Below are 19,248 nucleotides of genomic sequence, written 5' to 3'. Positions count from 1 at the left end.
TGTCTATGAGGCTGGCAGGCATAGGGCTCATGTGATGGAGGGTAGGATGAGATTCACCCTGAGAGAAAAGAGATGACACGATCAATTACATCAGCAAAAAGCTTGCAGAAGGTGTTAAAAAGTGCTTTTGTGAGTGCCTCACCTGGATAAAGGCAGCCAAGCCTTGCTGTAATGCTGTCGGCACCACAGGCAGCACTGTCTATTCAGCACCATGGACAGCACCCTGCTCACTGCACCATGACCTGAACTCCGATTGCTGGAATTCATCTCGTTTTTGAACAATTACTCCAAGTAGATTAATTAAAGGGATGTTAAATGAATGAATCCGGAGTCTCCACCAGACCCAGACCGGTACAGAATGGCTGCTTCTGTAACTCCAATGATGTAAATCTGCTATGTGGAGGCATGTCAGGGGTTGTCAGTTCAAATGCTACAAATCTGCCTTAATAGAAGGACTGTAACAAAAGCACAGTGAGCCAAACCTGATTGAGAACAAGTCCAGCTGTGATGTGTTGAGTAGATTTAGTCCAGCACTGCCTTGTTAAAAGGGATGGATTTTTGAGAAATGTGTTATATTTAACATTTAAAATGAGCAAAATATCTTTCTACACACTGTCGATTACAAACATACATACGGTGGAAATGTAGAAGTCCTTCAAAAATTCCTCTGGAAGCACAAAGCATGAATAAACCAAACCGTTATGATTGACAGCATTTAGCATCATCAGATTTGATCCGTGATCCTTATGTAATAGAACTTCCTTAATGTTCAAGACCACAAACCAAGCCAGAAATCTTGTTCAAAATATGACTGTTAGTTTATAAAATATTGAATGATTTAGGGCCAAAATACATTTCTGATCTGCTGCTAAATTATGAACCGTCCAGACCTTGAAGGTCATTTGCAGGTCTGCTGACTTTCCCCTGAGTTAAAATTAAACATGGAGAAGCAGTGTTTATTTTCTATGCACCACATGTCTGGAACAAACTCCCAGAAAACCTGAGCTCTGCTCCAACTCTCGAGTCAAGGCTTAAGACTTGTGTTTGCCACTGCCTTTTATTAAATCAAATTTTGAACTAACTAGTCTGCTCTGAAATGTTGAGCCATGCTAGAGGCACGTCTCTATGGATTTTGGTCTGTCAGTCGGTTCATCACCTTGGCCCACACTGAAATTTATAAACAACTTTCAGATGGATTGATTTTGTACAGACACTCATGGTCCCCATGGGATGAATCCTACTGACTTTAGTATCGACTGACTTTTCCTCTGGTGCCACCATGAGGTTGACATTTTTGCTATGACATTTGGTACAGATATCCATGGTTCCAAGATGGCCTCAGTGATCCCCTGACTTTTCATCTAATGCCACCATCATGTCAAAATGTCAATTTTTGCCAATATTTTTGTTTATGACCAAGTACCTTCAAAACTAAAGACATGCCCATCACACTCTGCTTTAGTCTGTGTTTAATGCTAAATAGCACATGTTAACATACTAACATGCAAAACTAAAATGGTAAACATTATACTGTATCTGTTTAACATCTGCATGTGAGCATTGTTATCGTGAGCATACCTTTGCATTTACTCTAAGTACAGCCTCAATGAGCTGCTAGCATGGATGAAGACTCTGTTTTACTCTTCAGTTTGGAGTTTTATTCTACTGTAACTTATTTTATCTATTGTATCTTCTATTTTATATTATTATTTTAAATCCTTTGAATGATTTTAATTGCAGTGTAGTTGGAAAGTTGATATAAATAAACTTGCCCTGTTCTTGGATTTGTCCAGATGTCAGACACCAGACACGGTTCACACTAGCCTGTGAGGTTAATGACGGTAAAATATCAATATATAACTATAATTTCCAGTTCTGTCCAAGTTATCACACTTTACTTGTTGGGAGCAACAAATCAAACTTTTTATAAATCCACCTAATAATCATTGCTGGCAGACTGAAATGCACCATACTGTGTCCTCTCTGTCCACTTCTATTTTAGACCGCTTTTATCTCAGCTCTAATGATTTGGTAGTCTGAGCTAAGAATCATTCCCACTCTCTACCACACAGATTAAATGAAATAAAACTGTTTCTTTACTTTAATTTCACTTAATGGAGGTGTCTTAATAGAAGATACCTCCATATGTAGATGAGTTTTTACAATTTCATATAGTGTTCCACATCAATATTTACCATTTCTCAGCAGCATACAGTGAGTTGAATTGCACAATCCTTTCTCGTTTACTTCAAGGTTTAGACATTGTTATTTTTTACTTCACTCTTTCTCTGCTTAAATAAAATATAAAAAATATCTCTTAGTTGTCTGAAAACAAAAAAAACATAAAGATGGTAAACACCCTTTCTCCACTCTGCTCCTCTCTGTCTCTGTCCTCCCCTCCTTCTTTGTGAAAACTGTGACCAATTTGATGCTAAGTAACTCCCCGCAGCACCGAGAGAGATAGAAAGAGACAGACCGAAGGAGACAAGGAGAGAGGGCAGTGAGACGAAGGGAGCAGAACGAGTAGAGAGAAAGGTAGAAAGTGAGACAAAAGAAAAGGATAGAGGCAGGCAGAGAGAGATGGATAATAAGGACAGACAGAGCAGAATATTTCACCACTGGAATATTTCACACTTCACATAATATTTCATTCTTACCGTCAGATTCCAGGGTTTGAGATTCTACCCAGGGCAGACAGATTGACAGACTATTTTTCATCAGCCATGCTTTTCCTCCCCAGCTCCTGCAACTGTAAACCTCTCCCTAAATGACTGCCATAAATCCTCAAAAATCCACATATATTTCTTCCATATTTCTAGTGACAGCTGATTATTTCTGCAGCGGTTAATGTGTGTGTTCACAACTACAGCGTATTAATCTAAGTAACATAATCAAATCGATCGGGCCTGTCATTGGATGGTATGTTTGTGTGTGTGTGTGTTGATTTAGTTGATGTAAAGAACAAGAGGTCATTTGGAGAACAACATAAATATTTCCTGACCTGAAATAACGTAAATATTACTTCAACCCACCCCTCTTAAATTTATCAAAAAATGTACTTTAAAGTGAAATGTTGAATTATTATGTGGGTCAGAAATGACCTCATACCAGCCACTGTTGCTACACCTGTCAGGCTTTCCGTTCTCACAAAGTGATAACAGTGCCAGACTTACCATTTTAAATTCCCCTTTCATTTTTTTAAACAATGTGTCCTTGATTTCAGACAGAGGTAGACAAAAGCAGCTTCTCATTTCTTTCCCAAGTTTGTCAGTTTTGCCAGGTGAAATGACAACTGTTGTTATTAGTTTGTGAGCTAGCTAACTAACTGAGCTAACATTAGCTCCATGAGTTGGTTGAAAACACTGTATCCAGCTGACTTTAATAATTTAATCTGACTCTTTTTAAAATGTGAATCATGTAAAATTGGTATTACTTGATATTGGTAATACCAGTAATATTGATATTGTTAATATAGTGGTAATACTTGATATTGTGCTAAAGATCTGAGACCAAAGCTACATGAAGGCAAAGAGTCTGCATCCTCACCAGTTGATAAATCACAGCATACTTTTGGTACAAAGTGCAACCAATCAGTTAACGGTTACTACTGTAGGTAGTAAGATAGTTAGCCGGACATGCTAACGTTAAAGCAGATAAACACATGGTTCAGTCCCTTCCTTACAACTTTTCTCTTCTGTATCTATATCACCCTCAAACGTTTTTAAATGCCACATATCTCTCATACCCATATTAACATTCACATAATACTATCACCTATTGAGAAATTGGTCAAAAAAGAGAAACGTTTGTTTGAGTCACAGAAATACACCTCAGAAATCATGAATAGCAATAAAGTAAGATGATTATCATGATGAGCCGGACTGTCTTGTATGACCTCTGACCCTTACTTTACCCTTGAGGCCAAAACATCCCTGGAGTCTTCATTATACTGCTCTGGAAGGGGAGAATTTAGAATAAATGTATAGTATGTGATCTAGTTTACTAAGCGCATTGGTGCATTTAATCGATTACCCCCACTGTCTTGGACAGAAGCTGTGAGCATACCCTGGATGGCACAATGCAGACCATAATTCAGTGGTAAAACTATAAAATTGCCTCATGAAAAGGCAGCAGCTTCTCTTGATATACATAAAAGTCTCTGTGCTATTTAAACATCAATCATTGCCAAACTATTTGTGATACCCTTGCATAATTACTGTAAACAAATGAAGCCATGATGGAGATGATTGGTAATCTGTGTCTCGCACCAGTAATGCTGCCACTGCTAATGTTCCTCTGAATTATTTCCTAAAAACCAATAAACTCTAAATCTTTTTTAGCAGGAAGCAAAACTCACGCTCAATAAAGCGGATGTTGCTACTTCAGACAAATATTTTTTCTTCTACTTCACTGAAGAGGATAAACAGCAAGAAAGCGATTTTCCATGTCTTTGAGTCCTTCTGCCATCTGCCTTCGAGAGTGTGTTAGAAACTCTGTTTGTAACGGGAGAACATCAATCTCTTCCTGTTTTGTGTCATAAAGCTATCCAGCACATTTCTAGTCAGATTTGACCCTGTGGTATACAAGGTGAAATTTTGAAATGTAGCATCTAGTAAAGGCTGCCAATCTCAGTCTCATTCGTTCATGGTGAATATCCCAGGTAGCCGGCCAGAATCAGACTAGTTGCAGCTGAATGTTGGTTCATGTTCTGTGTTTCGGCTGTGTTCTGGCACATGAGGACCAAATGTTATCCAGCCAGATTTGGATAGGATGTTAGGATTTAAGCTTGGGTTGGGTTGGGCTGAGAAACAGCTCCAGTTAGCAACATTTGGGCTGGTGTCGACACCTGGAAAAGGACCAGTGAACATGTGATGACTCTGGTGTGTAAATCAGCGTGCAAGATTTAGGCTGCTGTGGGGCTGGGCATTTTTGGCTACGTGGGTATATGAATGCAGTGAAAAGCTCTGTTTCAATATGTTTAATACTTTTTTTTTCTGGTACGGCACAGAGATCTGTTCTGTAAATCACAAAAAAACTGAAACCCTAAATGGAGAAATTTATATTTTAGAGTTTCTATCTTTAAATCTATTAATTTGAGCTGTCGGTTCCCTGTCTACATAGAAGGAGAACTTGTTTTCACACAACTAATCAAATTGTTTTATTTTAAACCATATTCGCATAAAGCAGTATCATTGTCTGCATCATAAAGTGCATTTACATCCACCTGTTTTAAGCACATGTTCAATTCATGTATAAAAAAACCTGAGTGGGAATGCTGGAAATTAAAGATAAATGTCTAAATATCGGAAATAACTCTTTATGCTTGGCTGAGGTGGACAAGTGGTGTATCAATAAAAAGAAGATGCAACAGATGCAATGGGAACAGACTTAGCAAATAAATCATGTGGACTACATGTGAATTAACACCACTTAAGACAAAAACATCAGATCTGTGTGAACCGATGACGAGACCGTGATGCTTCTCAAATTAAGACATGAAACAAACATAAATGCCACATTTGCATCACATTTTCCATCGTTTGGGGTTTTTCTGGCATTCTTTTAATTACAGCATCTTGTTAAGTCGTCTTCTACTGCAATGGTTTAATGGCACCGGACTGCAGAATTAACGGCACTGATTGTTTATCTGGATGATCCCAACTCCTAATATTTGCATAACAGTAGTGGATTGAAACGTGTATTAATTTGCATTTTCCTTTGCAGATTTTCAGAAATTTCTATTCAAATTTGCGCTACAATTGGATGGAGACCTAGCTGTAGGCGGACAGCCAGCCAGACAGCAGCCAGCTACAAAAAAACACATCAGCCACAGACTTTGAACAACAATTCATATTCATTTCCCCACTAATGTCTCTTAACTTACAGACAAATTCAGGTGAATGGGAAGGTGTGTCCAAACTTTTGACTGGTACTGTACATCCAATAGGGATAGGCAGGATAGATAACTAACTGGTCAGCTGCAGCACAACAGAAAATAATTATTTCTGATCATTTTTTAAATCCCTTTTAATACTTGTAATCTATCAGCAATAATCATTTTGGCAGCAAAATTGTAATTGCAGTTGGACTTTAATCCATTGCAGTGACGACATGAACTCATTCTGTCTTCCTTACATCTTCAGTTTGTGTCATAATTAGTCAAAGTAACTTTTTTTTCCATTCCCTGTTATTGCTTTAACACTGGTATTTGTTTCTGGACTTATAAGTCATTTAACTATGGGCATGCTCACACTTTTCCAGAGTTTTCAAACTGCTGCAACCTTTTTTAAAACTTTTTGTTAAGCGGTCATATTTCAGATGAAAAACCTCTGCTTTTGGCTTCTTTTTAAGCAGAGAAGAGCACTTTTTATAGAAGAAAACTCAAGAGAGGCTCAGGGATTTAAACAGGGACTGCATTTTTTATGAGGTGACCAATCATTTGCAGGCTGACTCAGTCTAGTTAGGATCAGAATCATAGTTTAGCCTTCTGTCTTTGCAGTGACGGCCATGTTTTCTCCATAATGCTCGAATTTATTGTTGCTTTAGAGAATTATAAATCCATGGCAGCTAATTTTTATAGTGTCTGTCATGTTGCATGGGAATAGACTTAAGCACAGTGCTAGAGAGAAAAAACAGGGAGCCCACGCTGCAACAATCAGTGTGTCTCTAGTCAAGTCCTTGGCTGAGCTGGTTAGTATGGATATTGGGTGCTGGAGGTTAAATGAGGAGAAGACTTTTCTTTTGGGAGAAAACCAGGCGTCTGCACTGGCTTCTTACCATGTAAAATATTAACAAGGCCAGGGACTGCACAGCGGCTGCACAGGCCTGGCCTCTGCATAACGTCAAGACACAATGATGGCATTTGTTCAAAGGAGGAAGATGATAAAACAAGAGAAAGGAAAGCAGAAACCAACTGATGTTAAGTGTGTAAAAAAAGAAAAAAAAAAAAAAAAAAGATATAAATTCAGAGAAAGAAAATCTGTTAAGACTTGTTTGGTGACTCTTGCACATGGCTGGACGGAGTCATCCAATAGATTCCTGTGCTGACTGAAGTGTTAAGCAGGTAATCAATCAGTAATTTAGAGCAGATTATAATTTAAAATAACCTCCTGAGCCCCGCTTTGTGTGATTCAGACTGAGCTCATTAGCTCTAATATGATGCAACGGTCGTGCAACCGAGAGAAAAATATGCAGAATGCCCTGCTAAAGTATGCATCTCGTCTATTTTTAATAATTTTTCAAAATCATACGTTGGTGGTGTTATTCTTACGTTAGGGCTTTAGTAAACCAGAGGCAGACACTGACTCATTTCTGATGTAGCACAAAGGCTGTCCCTGGAGTCGTTACAATGATGCTCATATCAGCAAAATTGTGGGCTTTTTCAATCGCTGCAAGCAGAGACTGGAATTCAGATTTGTACTACAACAAGATTACTTGACATTTTTTTTTTACTGGAGAATGGGACAATGAGAGAGAAAAAGATGGAGATAAGGTAAAGTAGGGGAGAAGAGGATATGAAATGCAACAATGGACGCAAACTGGATTTCAATCTGCCATATTTCAACTTCAACTTTACTGTGCAAGTCTGAGATTTTTTAAAAAGTTTTTAATCTTGAATTTTCACTAGCTGAGTTGCAACAAAAAGCATCTAACCACTTAAATATCTAATTCACCCTGTGAGGGAAGGCTGGATGTCTTCAGTGAGCAGCCTTTGACTTGAGAGCAGAAGTATTCTCTGGTACGCGAGGAGACAGCGGCCAAATGAGGCAGGCTGATTGCTATTCTGAAACGTGGCATTGTGCAGAGAGGAAGACAAGGCCAGCAGAGAGAGAAAATCTATACACTGACAAAAGAGAAAGAAGTGAAGGGTGTGTGTGTGTGTGTGTGTGTGTGTGTGTGTGTGTGTGTGTGTGGTGCCGGTGGTGGGGAGAGAAGGTATGGAGAGACGTAGGCCACAATTATTGTAGAGATTCATTCTCATACTCAGAGTATTTCCCTCACTCTCTCTGTCACACACACACCCAACACACACACACACACACACACTGTCACTGAACCATACCATCTTTTCAAAGATGATTTAAAAAGAGATTAAAAGAGAGAATCAGATTTCTCTACAGTCCCCCGTTGCTATGGCGATTCAAAATCGAGTCTCTCTCCTTCTTTCTGTCTCTCTCTGATGGCCAAATCATCAAATCAACATGTAGCTGCAGTCTTGAACACAGAGGCAGGCTAACTGCAAGGCGTGGTTGTGTGTACGTGTGTGTATGTTTGTTACCTCTTTGGGACCTTTTCTGGTATAAACACCAACCTTGTTGGGACCAGTAGTCCTCATGAGGACAAAAGCCCAGTCCTAATGAGGCAAAATGTCATTTCTGAGGTCCTGGTTTAGGTCAGGGTTAGGGTTTGTGTTAGGCTGTCCACAATGAATAAAAGCCAATGCAATGTCCTAACAACGATGGCTGCACAAATGTGTGTGTGTGTGTGTGTGTGTGTGTGTGTGTGTGTGTGTGTGTGTGTGTGTGTGTGTGTGTGTGTGTGTGACACTGTTATCTTGGCTCACTATGCTGCCTCCCCCTCACTGTTGTTGTTGCATTGATGCAGTGACAATGAGAGAGCCTGAATGAATCAGACCGCTGTGATCTCATGTGAGGGGCTTCCTCAACCCACTGCTGCTGCTGCAGTCTGAAATCCTTGTATCTCCAGACATCTGACTTTCTGGTACGAAAAATGAATTCCTATAAAAGTGGATCATATAATCATGTAACATACACAGTGACAACATCTGAGGTAAGTGCTCACTGTGCTGGTGTTCATCAGTGTATCACTGAGTATCATTCAACAGCACGTCTCACATTGTGATATCTAAGTTAGAGTTCCTGTTCCTGCTCTTTTTCTCTTTTGCCGAGGTGGGTGACGCTACTAAGAGCATTTTCTAACCTATAGTTCATTTGCTTTGGTCCAAATGGATGAGCTGGCAAACTTTTTGCTTCTCCCATTCTTTTCAAACAGAAAAAAATCCAAGCAAACCAAAATGCATGGGAACGTTCACTCTGCTCTTTGCTTAGTTGTTTCCTGGGTGGGAGCAAGAACATTAATAAAGGAAGAAGGCTCTGTCTTCCCAAATATCAAGTATGCAACGTACTTTGTTGTACCAGTCCAGGTCGGATCTCGATTCACTCTCCGGCTAGCTGCCAGCTGCTCATCTGCATCCCCACATGCAAAACACACCTGGCCATGGGTGGTGTTTAGCTCACACTTGCAGAGTACACCTAACTAAACAACGCAGGTTTGAAAACACCCTAAGAATATACACTGAACAGTTGAGGTGAGATGTCAAATGGTATGAATACTTTGTTTACCATTAATGGCAGAAACTGGCAACTTGGGGTTTGTTTGTTTAAGCATCTGTTTCCATCAGCCTTTATTGCATCATCTTTTTATGCAATAAGCAAAATGTAAAAACTTTTTAGGCTTTTTACCCCACATATTTCTGCTGTTTAGTGTTATAGACAAATGGAAAAGGTGCAAAAAACAGAACAAAGCATAAGTAGTGAAATTGCTCCTTTTTTAAAAAAAATGAATGGTTTTAATTCTTCAATTCAATGCGATAGGCAGGTGGCAGAAGTCTTGTCTTGCAGTGAATATCTCAAAACATCAACACATACACCTGAAAATGTGCACATGGCTAGATACTGTGCTACTTGAGTTAAGTGGAAAATGTAGTCTTTGTTATTTGGAAGCCACAACTCTTTAAATACTTACTTATACACTGTTCTTCAGTCTATCTTTAAGTGAATATCTATCATTGATTTGTGGCTGATTAGATATCATCTTGGTGACATTACTTGAGACATATCGGAGTACAGCTTTGGTTTTAAAGCGGTGTCGAGCTTCATTGTGTATACTTTAAAATATTCCAGCAGGAGTCTCACACCGTAAAAAATGAGATTAGACTAAACTACTTCCTCCAAACACTGAGGGCGTCCTAGGAAAGCAACACAACCACTGATCCCTCTAGAAGAATCACCGGCTATATATAGACTTCAGAGGCTTCAGGGCAGAGAAGAACAATGGGATGCAGGAAACTGAGGGGGAGAGGAAGGTAAAGGGAGGATAAGGTGGTAGGAAGGAGCGATAGAGAGGGAAAGAGGAAAAGAGAAGTGTAAAAATGCATACAAAGCAGAGACATCAGTGTGATATTTTGACCCCTGACAACGATTCAAACTTTGGGTTTTACAGAGCGAATAAAAAATGTACATTTTCAGAACAAGGCTTGTCTTATACCTTATTTAAAGGTTTTGTTAAATCCTAACCACTTATGTTGCAGTCTTAATTATACAGTTCTGTACTTTGAATATTATTTTACCTGACTGTGAACAGTGGCAGAGCGCTCTGCAGACCTTTCAAAAATAATTTCCCTAATTTCCGTGGGTTCAGTGGAACAATGTGTGTCCCAATATAGTCCAAAAATCATGTCCGAGGCTCTTCTGTGCTGACAAGAATACAGTGTGCTGGATACGTGTAATGAGCATTTAAAGATTTTGCATATCAGCTCAAAATGTCAGCTCCTGGTGACTGGATGACAGTGTTTTAATTATGATAGTTTAAAAATACTGATTTCTGCTTCCTTCAGTAACAGAAGAGCTGGTAACATAGCTGTGACATGATGAGGTTCAGAGTGATTTAAGTCACATGCAGCTGTGGCAGTTCACAGCTCAAAAGCTCAAAAAAAAAAAGAAAAGAAAAGAAAGAAAGACAAGAAAAAGGCAGGAATGCCATAAAATTCAGTCTTTTTTTTTTTAAACAAGGTGTTTGCTCCCTGCTGTGCTCCAGTGGCACTCTGACCAGAAGTTTACAGCACTATTGTTGTTGTTTCTGGAATTTCCTTGACTCTTTAACAGACTTCATGTTCCCCTGCTTTCTTCTCAGTGGTTCATATTTCAGCTTGAATACACTTATGTTTAAAAGATATGGCCACTAAAATCTCATGTGCAGAGCCAAACCAACAAGTATTGTGTGTGTATCCAAAGCCTGATGTATTTTATTCCTCTGTGTGGTAGACCTCTGTTGTTGTCCAAAAACTATTAAAACCATGTCAGAAAGTCACATTGTTGCACCGGGTGACATGTTCCTTCACCACAAGGATTATGGCCAGTAGTTTGTTTAGAAACTGCTACAAAGACTAAAAACAGCGGAGAATAGTTCTGTGTACGGCAGACATGACTGCACATGCGCTGGAACACAGATTGCTAGGATGCTGTGCTACATATCACAACCTCTTTGTGCTACAATGTACATTTTTCAAAGACCTAAGGTTCAAAGTCAAGAGATTGTGATATGTAGCACAACAAGCTAGTGAAGCTCTGTAAACCAAGCCTCCAGGCTTTGAAGCCAATTTGACATAGTGGCCGAACCGTGGAATTACAAATTCTGGGTCCAACAGGGGTCCAAAAAGCATTTCTCCTGCACACAATCATGGGAAAGGGAGCAGCTGTAAAACAGTGGATACATTTTTTCGATCGTCACAACCTACTCTGATCACATGTCGAATGTCTAGAAGAGCTGCACGAATGAAGTAGAGTTGAAAGAGCTGGAGAGTATACCCAGGGATGTAAAGTAACTATCTTAATCAAGAACTTGACTACATTTCAAAGAAAATAGCCTACTAGCTATTGTGCACCATTAAATATATGCCCTGCAATTACAGAAAAAAGCATTCTGAAGATGACAAGATGCTGAAATTATGCACTTTTAGGTCTGCTGACATTAAGAAGGAGTTATCAGAGTATATCTGGACCACCAACCACTTTATCGTAACCTTTTAGAGGTGAAAGCATCAAGGAAGGGATGTTCCAAAGCACTGACATAGAGGAACATTGTATAGATTTTACTTTTGATACTAAAGGACATTTTTGTTTTCCAGAGTAATGGATTTGTGTTCTTCTGCCTTGAAGTGAGCATTTGTTCTCTCATGTTGTATTTATTGAAGTGTATTGCCCCAAAGAAGTTAGATTTCTTCCTGAAGAAAAACTTAAATTTGTTTGGTTATTTTTCAGATTGCTTTTGCTGTTTCACTGCCTGAAGATCAGTTTTCACACTTTTCCCCCTGGGGATACACATTTTCTCAAATGTTTTTATGAACTAAAACTGATTTGGGATGTTATTGTGTAGGCTAATGAGACAATGTTTATCCTGCCTTTAGACCACTGACCTAACAATTTACAGTGTTTTATTCAACATGTCTATTTTTTAAAGGACTTGAGAGGGCTTTGGCTTCATATTATGCATCCAGATCATTTGGGAACCTGTTTTAATCTTCCCAAGACCCTCTGAAACACTGCTGTAGATTGTGCATGCACTAAATGGCAGTATGAACGTACCTACTAGCCTACATAAAGTAGGTTTGATTGATAATCTATGAAAGTAATTGTGCTTTTATTTATTTTATGGTTGCTAAAACAAAAACAAAAAAAACCAACAACATCGATTAAATTTTTAGTAATTTCAACCAACCTGCATCACTGTATTAAACAAGATGGCAGTGTATGCACCCAGACTTCACGAAGTGCCCCCCCTGCCTGATCGCTGTTATTAGTCTTTGGAAACTACAATGCCCAAACTCTTCTTGATGAATGAACACGTCACCCAATGCAACGGTGTGGCTCACTGACATGTTTTTAATAGTTTTTGGACAACAACAGAGGTCTACAGCACAGAGGAATATCGGACGATGGATACACACAATACTTGTGAGTAGATCGATTCATTGTTGGTTTGGCTGCACATGAGGTTTGTTGACAATAAGAAAAATATAGAAAATTGCCAGCCTTATCCTTTAAATGAGTTGTTTTAAACTTGAGCTATGCAATATTTGTCATCAGGTTTGACTATATTCTTAAAAAAGCACAAAATGTGAAGCTTTGAAAAGGCGCAGACTCAAATATACCGTGAGTCTGGTTGACATTACACTTGCTGCACACATTTTTTACTCATTACAAATTAAAGTGATTAGCCTAATGGGGTGCAATAATTAAAAGGTCAAAATCTTTAAACGTGATATCTCAGACACTGCAGGTCTGACTTTGACAAAGCTTGTATGGATGCTGCATCTTAGCACAGTGTTCTGGATTTTAAAAAGTTACTCAGCAATTAAAAAAAGGTCACAATTTCAAACTCTGAAAGGGAGTAAACATCTACAGTAAAGCATCAGTCTGACTTCAATTAGACCTTTTTCAATTAGAATTCTGAACTCAACTCTGCTCTGTTGACGACAGCCATGCCTGTCATTGAAGAAAACTGAGTCTGCCTCTGTCTAAATGTCCAAATGTCCACCCTCTGGACTTGTGGACTGAGCCCCTTGCAGACTTCAGTCTTACAAACTGACATGCCAACTGTTTTTACATTAAGTTTGAGAGGCCACTCGGCTGCAAGGAAATAAAATGCCCTATGAGACCCATAGCACCAGTCTCACTCACTCGCTTATGGATATGAATGCAAGTTCTTGACCTTGTGACAGATGTTAAAAAAAAAATGTTCTTAATGTTTCCTAGCAAGATATGTGCAGGGTCTGCTGCTTTACATTGCATAAAAGAGATTAGTTAATGACTGATATGCACAGTAAAACTTTCTCTTCAAATGAACATGAACACTGCTAATGTTATCTTTTCATTAATCGATCGTTTCTTTGTAGGTGGTCTGATTTTTTTTTTATCTTAGTTGGATAAAAACCAACCTTTTCCTGTGAAATTCTGGAGATTTTAAGAAACAAATCCAAATTAGTAGGCTTATGAATATTTTGTATGTATACAACACCTCCTGTCTTGTACATCTTCACACTCATATTGCTATGAATTCTGGAAGTCTGTCATAAATGTGAATGAGGCCACTTGTGGATCTGGGCAGAAGTCTACGTTTATCACTGCAAGTCTGAGGAAAGTCCTGATATTTGGATTCAACCTTGAAGATTTGCTTCCGAGCCAACACTGCACATGCAGTTCCCCAAGCTCCTCATCCCAGCGATGTGACGTTCCACAGTCAGAGCTTCCATTGACAAGTTCACTGCCTGAATCTGCTGATCCTTTCTTTTTATCTTGCAGATTATGACTCCATAAGGAAGTGGTCCTGCCTTACTTTTCGCCCGCTGTAGCACTTGTGGGCTGTGGAGTTTCTATTCTGAGTGAGGTGCCCTTATGAGCCATTCCCTGGTGTATTCAAGAAAATCCATTGTAACAAAATCACCTCTTATTTAGTCCTGTAACACTTGTAAATGCAGGAAATAGGATTCAGAGGCGGACTCTCTGAACAAAGGAGGTACAACTTGATTTGGTAAATCAGATTTATAGTCGTCAACAGGTAGGGGAAGAGAATCAACTAACAAATCCAAAAGGACAAAGGAACACAACAGCCACATAGAGAATCTGGAATAGAAGGAGTGTTCACTGGAGAGTATATATACTGTCATAATTGACTAATAAGGAGCAGGTGTGCATGCTCGAGACTGATCAGGTGACTGGTGATGGCCATTAAGGGCAACTGGTGGACAGGTGGAAATTGATGGCTTTCCATTATGCTAATTCTGCTTACTCCTGTCCTCGCTCCTCTGTGCTCCGGCCCGTGACCTGGAATTTGTTCGAGGAGACGCGGAGCAGAAGTTTTTTTTTTACCAGATGGCAACACCCCTTTCATCTGAATCTGTTTATTGATTGGTCAATTGATCTGACAGGACAGCTAAAGCAGCTGCTGGGCTGCTGAGGAAACAGCATTACTGTAATATTAATAACACTGCATGATTTTAGTACAATCTTGCAACTCACTGATTTAAGCCAAAATACTTTATTTTCTTATGTCTTTCCCATTTGGTAAATAAAATTCCTCCATCCTTGAATCTGGAAAAAAGTGCATCTCTTCCGCTGGGAGGACCTAAGATGCGAGTGAGGGAAGTGAGGAGCCAAATGGAAAGCACCCGGGGTCTGAAATGACAGGAAAAGTTAGACAAAGCAGAGGAAGCGGATGGAGGATAAAACTGTGACGTGAAAAATACTAAATCTAAAGAATCCAAACCACCTTGTGTTTATCAGACAACCTTTCTTTCCCATTCAGTCACTCAGCAAGAAAGTTTGAACAAAAAAAAAATGTCTATTTTCTTTTTGTTACACAAAAATAACATTTTATTTACTAGTTGCTTTGAGCAACTGGCTCGCTTGGGTTTTGCTTTTGCTGGTAAATGTGTAACTCAGAATGTTCAGGGCACGAGTGGGCTCAGTTCAGATCTGTGCAAATCTCTCCAGTGCTGTGTCATATTTATTTTAGCAGCCTAGTAGATAGAGATAGCTGCTGCTGACGGCTGCTCAATAATAGATAACTGTTCATTCCCTAAAAAAAACGCTCACTATTCATCGTTTCCTGCAGAGAGTTCTGTGAGGGAAAGATAGAGGCGAATGAGAGACTCAGAAAGAGAAAGAAACAGAGATGGAGAGAAAAAAGAAAGAATCATGTTCTCTCTTCTCCAGGAATGATGTCCGGAAAGCAAAATGTCTTACACCAGTGGACCACGGTGGGAAAAGAGTGTCAATTATTTATCTGGGGGGGCGTTGGTGGTGGGGGAGGAGAGGAAAGACAGAATTGTGTTGGTGAGGTTGTGTGAAGATGACTCACTGTGTGTGACAAACACACAAGCACTCACATATAGAATCTGTTGGCTTCCCTTCCTCCATCCTCTCTCTCTCTCTTTTAACCTCCTTCTGTCACTCACTCTTTCCGCCGGTGATGAAGTCATGCCACCACGCCCCGGTGTTGTGCTCCCCACTAACACGCCTGGCCAGGCTTGTTACTACTGAAAGCCATTAACCCCTGAAGCAAAGGGCTGGGGTGGCACACGGTATCATCCATAAGATATGAGCTCCATTTGCCTCCTCTGGCCTCTTTGCCTAAATTCGGAAGGCAGCACCTCTAAATGGGAAATACAGTATCACATTCAGTAAGGATGAGGTTTGGCAGGTAGAAGATTGAAACAGAATGAATATGGAGGGGAGCTGTAGAAGTTTTTAAAGACATGGCCTTAATGTATTCTTAGCCTACGTCCACATTACAGGCCTTAATACTTAATTCCAATTTTCTTTGTCAGATCTTTTTGTGTTGAAGGTTCACATCCATGTTTGTAAGTGACATGTATCCAACTCCAGTGTGAACACTGTTGAGGTCCTAAACTGCTGCACATGCGCAGATTTAACTGAAATGTGAGCCGCATGTTTACAAGAATAACAGTCAAATGTGCAACAGTCAAATCATAAACATGGATGGTATGGCTGTGCTAGCATTCGGTTTGACAAATTTGAAACTTACTCATCTCTCCATTGACCACCATCGCTGTTGTTGCTCTCCTCCATCTTTATTTTTACTGGGCTGTGAGGTGCCGACACTGAATGATGACAACAGGCGATATGCACAGAGACGTGAGATGTTAAAAAAAAACACATGAATTCAGATATGATCGTTCTGACAGCGGTAACAGAGCCAGAGATCGGATATGAATCAGATCTAGGACCACATATGTAAGTGTCTCAGATCTGATTTGGTTTGTTCACACTTCACAAATCGGATTTGGGCCACTTCAGCATGTAATGTGAATGTAGCCATAGTGATTTTCTGTTTTCCCCTCCAGAAAAAGGGCAGCAAGAAGAAGAAAGAGAAGAAGTTTATTTTGTGAATTCCCAGAGTTATGTAACTCCTACTTTCTGGGATTTGGATAAACAATGTCAAGAATGGCATGGGGGAACCAGGTTTGAAAATTAATATTGTGATTATGCACATTCCAGCATAGTCTGAAGCATCCTAATTAGCTGTTTAAATGGGTAATGCTTTATGTAACGCCCTTCATCCTGCATCGTGCAAAGCATGCACGCTTGTGCATTTGGTGTGAACGGCTTGGAACTGTGGAAGTAGCTTAAAGTTGATACGCTACTCACTGCATGGTAATGGTGGATGGTGTACAAAGTGTGACTGACACATACGATCACTGTTTGCATGTCATGGCATAAAAATGGTAAACACAGGTGTTTTTTTCCACCTTTGACTTTACAGGATAGTGGACACCTGAGACAGGAAATAAACTGGAAATGTTGCAATCTGAGACAACACTGGTGTCTTTTAACTTCTTTCCTTTATCGTACCACAACCACATCAGCCTAAACTCAGTTTAAGAAGTTTTTGCTTATTTAATTAAAACAGACCTTAAAAGACAAGACTGATGTTGCTCTGTACTTTTCTTATTGTCAACACATCCCATGAAAACACTTCCCTACTCTGCCTGCCGCACACCCATTCCTTCCTAGTGAAGACATAAATCTTTAAGATGTACAGACATACTATAATTTTATTTTTTTTAGATTCCCCCAAAACAACTGGGTGCTGTAGTTTATTTTTAGCTGTGGATTAATACACATTCAGTGCTCTATAGTGAGTATTTATGGCGGCAGGATGCTTTATGTGGGATGACGAAGGAACATATCATTCAGTGCAACAATGTGACTTACTTATATGTTTTTAATTGTTTGTTGTTGTTGTTTTTTTTGCCAACAATGAAGGACTTAGGCCTAAAGGAATAAGCTATATCATTCGCTTTGACTACATGGGAAATACTTGGTGGTAGGACTAATTCATTGTTGGTTTGGCTCTGCACATAAGATAAGAATCACCAGCCATATCCTTTAATCATAGGTGTGGCAGATCACTGAAACATGGACAGTGTACATTATTTTGAGTCGTTTTAGAGGGGATTTCTTGTAGGAGCTGATTAGCTATGGGGATTTTTGACTTGCATTTTGACTTCAGAGTTTATATGAGGGATATATGGAGAATGTATTTATTACTTTTCAGCCACAGGCCACACTTCACTGTAATCAAATTTCATTCTCTGTCACTTAGCTACAGTTAACAGGTTTATGTCATTTACCCCTAACGTGTATCCATGGCATTCATTAGCAATTTGCAATAGTTCCTGTGCTGTTAATCTGCTTCATGTGAATAGATGGGGCTCTCATTACTGTGAATAATACACTGCAGCAGACTCAACAGGCTGTCAGGTAATGGGTTTCTTTTATTAGTGAATCTAGCTTTAAATGTGATTCAATTTACGCCGCCATGTGGGTTTTTTGAGCTTTTGTAATTTTTTTCTTTTTTGTCAGCTGAGCTGAGTTAAATGCTTTGAACGCTCTGAGAAGAACCACACAGTATCATTTAAACTCATCCACACAGGTTTTAAACTTTGCCATTTATCAACAAAGAGTTACAGTCAATAACATGAGTCATTCACAAATTTAAGAAACTGACTCTCACTCGCATAAATGATTAATTTAGTCTGCTGGCATAAAAGTGGAGCTCATTATGCGGTTTTATTACCTTTTTTATTACTTTTCAGAATGCAGTTCTCTTCTCTAATTTACTGAGGAATTTATCGTACAGTCTATCAGGTGAAACTTAGACTTAATGTTGCCTCCATAGTGAACATCAGGCAAAGAATATTGAACAATCCTCTTATTATTGTTAGCGATATGACCTCTCCAGTTATCTGCTATGTTCTGAGTAGACTTGAAGTGACTTCATATAGTAAATGCCCATGTGCTTGGCTGTCATCTTCAATATCTGATGTAATTTTTAACCCTTGTGTTTTGCTGACATTTACTTTATTTGCTCTTTGTCTTGTCTGTTTCAGTTTCTTTCCTTTAATTTAAATGTATATTTTTTCTCTTCTTCTGACCTTAGAATACAATAAACAGAAGAGTATTGCCCTTCCAAATGCCACAAACTGAGCTTGTTCATTTGATGAAGGAGACAAAATATGGAAAAGACCATAAATCATTACTATCATACAAAATAAATAAATGTCATGCTTTATATGCAATATGGGATATGCATGAACAAATATATATTTCTCTTATGTTTGGAAACGAACAAATTGTTAAAGGCTAAGAGTCTACAGCCATGTTTGTGGCTCTGTAAAGCTGCACTCAGGCACAGAGACATAAGTCCTTTGAGCTAAATGCTAACGTCAATGAAAATGCTAACATGCTGATGCTAAGCAGATATAATGTTTTCCAATTAAATTGTGACCTGGTGGTGTCTTCAGAGGGAAAGTTAAGAGATAACTAAATGCAGAGCAGGGCATAAATGAACCAAATGTGAACCAAGTTTTGTGGCAGTCCATCCAATAGTTGTTGAGACATTTCATTCAAAACCACAAATGCTAAC

The sequence above is a fragment of the Thunnus thynnus genome, chromosome 8 (assembly GCF_963924715.1).
Source record: "Thunnus thynnus chromosome 8, fThuThy2.1, whole genome shotgun sequence".
NCBI lineage: Eukaryota > Metazoa > Chordata > Actinopteri > Scombriformes > Scombridae > Thunnus > Thunnus thynnus.
This window is presented reverse-complemented; position numbering follows the sequence as displayed.